The 4,617-nt window shown below is 37.4% G+C and overlaps 1 protein-coding gene across 5 annotated transcripts in view; it reads left to right on the top strand.

Annotated features, from left to right (window-relative positions):
* Positions 1 to 4,617, top strand: part of cacna1ha (calcium voltage-gated channel subunit alpha1 Ha) — a 62,536-nt gene that overhangs the window by 806 nt on the left and 57,113 nt on the right. For 4 of the 5 annotated variants that reach the window (XR_015853448.1, XM_088358285.1, XM_088358282.1 and 1 more), the window contains one exon: positions 331 to 399. The gene's annotated coding sequence lies outside the window, so the exon portion shown is untranslated. Of the gene's footprint in view, positions 1 to 330; positions 400 to 2,333; positions 2,475 to 4,617 lie in introns of all 5 variants that reach the window. The other variant, XM_088358286.1, reaches the window with a different exon arrangement.

The following is a 4,617-nucleotide window of genomic DNA, read 5'->3' as shown; positions in this document are numbered from 1 at the left end:
GTGAGTAAATCTCTAAATTAGTTTAATTCATATTCAATTGTTGTGTCTTCATCTGTCTTAATTTCTGCAATTTGTATTAGTTTTTTTTTTTAATTACAAACATTTTTCTGCCACACCCTTTGCATAAATTGAACAATAAAATTCACTGCTGATTGGGTGATAGACTGAACCACTTGACTGAAAAAGCAAGGCAAGGACAAGAAATACAAAAAAACTCTACTTATCCAGTGATTTTGATTGCAAAGTCTTAAATATACAGAAACAATTAAATGCATGGGCAATTGTGGAAACAACATGATGAGCTGATTATACATTTATATGATTTTTCAGTCATTATCGCCCTCTGTGGAAGACAACAACAATGTGGCATGAAATGAAAATGACTTTGACGCCATAAAGGTACAGTAAAATAATTAACCAAATGAATTCACCATGAATAATGTTGCATCATCGCTAGCGAGAAATGTTCTTACTGCATCCACCAAGTATTTTAACATGACCCAGATTTATATTCAAAGCCGTTTTAGAATTACAACACCCATATTCTCAATACCCAATCATTTTTTTCATTGCACCACATTGGTTTTATTCTTTCAAGCCTTTCTACTTCATTCAGCTATTAACTTCCTTTATAAAGATAATTTAATGCAATTTGAGTCTCACTGCAGAAAGTCAAGTTGTCACATGAATAATCCATCATTTTCCATATCTGTTTGCACACACACACCTCTGTTTTTCTGTCGATGTGTCAGACATGTCAGTGTATCCTGCTGTCATGCAGCACTACGTGTCCCCTCTCTGCGTGTGTTGCTGACCTTTTACTGCTGCCCAAGCAACTTACAAAGGATCGTTTAAAAGAAATGGACGTGGCCACACATATACAGTATTAATGAAATATATTGAAGGGGAGACTAGGCTGGGCGGAGAAAACTCACTCGAGCACGAGCAGATTTGTACTCGTAACACTTGACTGTGTTGAAGGTATTTTCTGAAAAAGAATTACCAAAGTGCTCTTTGTGGAAAATGGGCATAGTGGCGCAACTCTGTTACATCACGAATAAAGTTAAAAATAAACAAATGGGCGCATATAAGAAGATGACGCCATCTCCGAGTAGTCTATACCAGATTAGAAGGCCACGTTGACCATATATGGAAATTCGTCAAACCACTGTTCTACCTTGTCATGTCACAATAAACAAGGATGAAAGTTAAAATGACAAATTATCTGACGGCATGTAGAAATTCCACATTTTTTCCCCCCGACATGTATCTGTGCTGTTTAAAATTTCGTGGTAAGATTTGCATTCTATCCATTGCGTAAATCCACCTTGTGATCTTTTTCAGATTCCTTATAAATTATACAAAAATACCGGACTCCTTCTTTTGACTGGCTCCTAGACATAAAAATATAAAAATATATTTTTTACAATATATCAAACATGCACAATCGGTATGAGTAGTCACAAAAAATGCTGCCCAGATTTAATAAAATAGCAGCGCTAGCAAATCTAAACTAGCATGTGCACTGTAAACAAGCAGACGCTATAACCAAAGATTATCCGTTGATACATAAGACTTATTTGCGACTCAATTTTGAAATATCTATTTATTTATTTATTTATTTATTTATTTATTTATTTATTTATTTATTTATTTATTTATTTATATATATGTATTTTTTAAATTTATTTATTAAACATATATATTTGAATGTATCTTCATTTAGCTTTATCAAATCGATGACAGTGGATTGTTTTCCCATCCTTCCCCCATGGACTGATCAATGGCCTTCCCTGTCCCATGCTTCATTTTGACCTCTCCCATTCCCATCCCCCCTCTTTTCCAGCACCTTCCAGCTAATCCTTTCCCTGCCTCCCATCTGTACCTTTTTTGGTTACATTCTTGTCATCCTCTCATCCCCCCACTGATGAGATATTGCCTCCTCTTCTCTTCCCTGTGTGTCCCCATTCCTTTTCATTCCACCATGTCCTCCTCCTCCTCCACTACCACCTTGCTTGCCAAATGTGTGTCATTTTGTTTTTCCCCACCCCTGCAAACTTTACTGCCAACATTACAACCCCACGCTCCCTCTCCAAATAACACATCACTCCTTTTCAGCATCTCATGTCATATCATTCCTCGATGCTATACTTGAAATGCAAAATTTTCGAGCCTTTGCATTCAAAAAAAACTCTAGCTTTATCGGGTAATTTATCCATGAACATTTTTGATAATGCCGTACTCAATATGGAAGTCGTGCCCTTCAAAAATCCGTGCACCGATGAAACATGTTCATTATGCATTCATCATGGTAATTTTTTTTTACGTCACAGAGCACATATTGATTTCATGCCTGGACGCCACGAGAAGGTGCTTAAACTAAAGAGCATGACAATGCGTCATAGGATTTTATTTTGGTCAAAGCATCCACATGCTGAAGAAATGTCCAATGTTTATGAACATTAAGCAAGAAGGTGAGAAAATACAGACACCTTATGCAAGAAATATAGTCAGATGATGAACCACTCATGGGAGAATGCAGTAACTGTGTAGTACTTGCAAAGAAGAGGCAATGAGTAAACACACTTGGGAGTATTTGCAAACCTTAGTGTGTAATCGTGCTATTCCCAAGGCTTTCTTCTGGCTTGACACGTTTGTAAAGTGAACTCAAGAGGAGCTTTAGCTAAAGAGAGCAATATGTAAGACCGACAGGTGCATTTCTGGTCCATGCGTTGGTTTAATTAAAAAAAAAAAAAAAGAGTGCCAGATCGAAATGGCCACATCACATGTTTTTTCACCAAATTCCTAATTCTGTTCCTCTCGGAGTACTCTGGGTTCCCAGAGGCCCATCAGCCCAGAACATAATGTTTTAGTTTAGTCTACTGCTCAAAATATTTGGGGAGATCATAAAAAAACACTCCAGTCAAGCAAATTATGTAGACTTGACTGTTTTTTTTAATGTGAGCTCCATATCGAAATATTTTTGTATCAAGTTGGTGTTTCTGCACGTCATAAACACTTTTGTTGGCTTTCTTCCATCATCTTACCAGAAATGTTTGGAATGAATATTTAATGATATTACACCACTACCATTATTATTTTGTGGTAGGTTCACAAAGGTTAAGGATATATTTCTGTGGGAACATTTGTTTTATTTTTTTTATGTGGCTCTTCTATCCCTTCCAAGAAATGTTTGCTTTAAATATAAAAGTACAATATGATCTAGGATATATTTTTTTAACCGTCACAATATCTGAAGGTACAGTACTTTGAGAAGATATACTTTAATGCTCCCTTGCGAGAGAGGAAATTCTTCCACAAATCTCTTTAACCTCCGTTGTCCTTCAAATGTGAGATGATGGTGAGAGGGAGAACGTTGCTGGGTCAAAAAAAAAAAATGAGGTGCCATTTTTTTAAAAAGGCATCTGGTGTAAAGTGCTATCAAGGAGAGTGAAGAGATGGATTGGAAGGAGAAGAGCTTATTTCGATTTGCATCGTTAAGGTCAACCTGGACTCTTGGTGATGGTCCTTATGTTGTTAGATCATTTTTTTTTTTTTAACCAAATTATATTTTATCGTGGCCATTGGGAACTTCCAGAGATTCCCGAACGGCTGGTCTATTCCAGACCGAAATTTGCGCACAAGTGTCCATCCATCTAAGATACACGATGATCAGTCGAAGATATAATAATCGTTTGATTCAAAATGTAAAATCTGAGACGATAATTATTCCTCTTCACCAAACTGCTTTTGTAAACATTGTCCTTCCCTTCCCATCTCCATAGGATGATTCCATTTCTATTAGACTACTGCAATACCACAAATGTATACGTGCCCACAAAATGTGACCATTAGATACCACAGCATCTCTATTTTCCGCAATTTCCCTTTTAGAAGTCCTTAGTCCTTGGTCTCAACCCGCTGAGAGGAAACCATGTTTCGACTAATGATGATTTCAATCTTCTCTGTTTGTGTCTGACGACTGAGCATGCCCAGTACGAAAAAAAAGGCGAATAAATTCCCTAATAAAACTTTAATTAACAGATGAAATGAGTCAGGTAAACGCAGCCACTGTGACTCTGCATAATTGTCCGATTGTGGCCACAAAGAGCCAAACAAAATATCATCGATTTAAAGCTGGCGTCTGAGATGCAATTTAATATGGAAGCCCATTAGTAATGCAGTATGCATATCTGTGTGTATTTCTAAGAAAATAAAAAAAAAATGGGGTGGGGTGGGGAACAGCATTCATTAATATGGCTCCACTACCATTAGCCTGAGTGCTTTCGTGACAATATAATGGCTGTCGCCCAGACAACAGGGTCACCGTTTATGAACACGGCAACCACTGATGTCAGCGTAGTAAAGTAGCTCCCGAAGTCCCACTTGGCGAAAGTAAAGGCTCTCTTCCATAAATGCAGACATTTGGGCAGGGCAACCTGTGGGGCGGGATATGAGAGGTTTTATGAACCACCAATCAATAGTGAGAAAGAATGATGAAAAAAAATGAGCGAGCGAGTGTCTGAAATGAGAAAGAGAAGGAGAGCGAGAGTCTTCCCTTGTGAGGAGTTCTTTCCTGTTACAATTTGGCCGATTTTCATAACCTTGATGTTATTA

The sequence above is a fragment of the Syngnathus floridae genome, chromosome 17 (genome assembly GCF_059516105.1).
Source record: "Syngnathus floridae isolate MCC-2025c chromosome 17, RoL_Sflo_1.0, whole genome shotgun sequence".
NCBI classification, from domain to species: domain Eukaryota; kingdom Metazoa; phylum Chordata; class Actinopteri; order Syngnathiformes; family Syngnathidae; genus Syngnathus; species Syngnathus floridae.
Note: the sequence above shows the minus strand (reverse complement) of the source record. Positions and strands in the feature narration are given on the sequence as shown.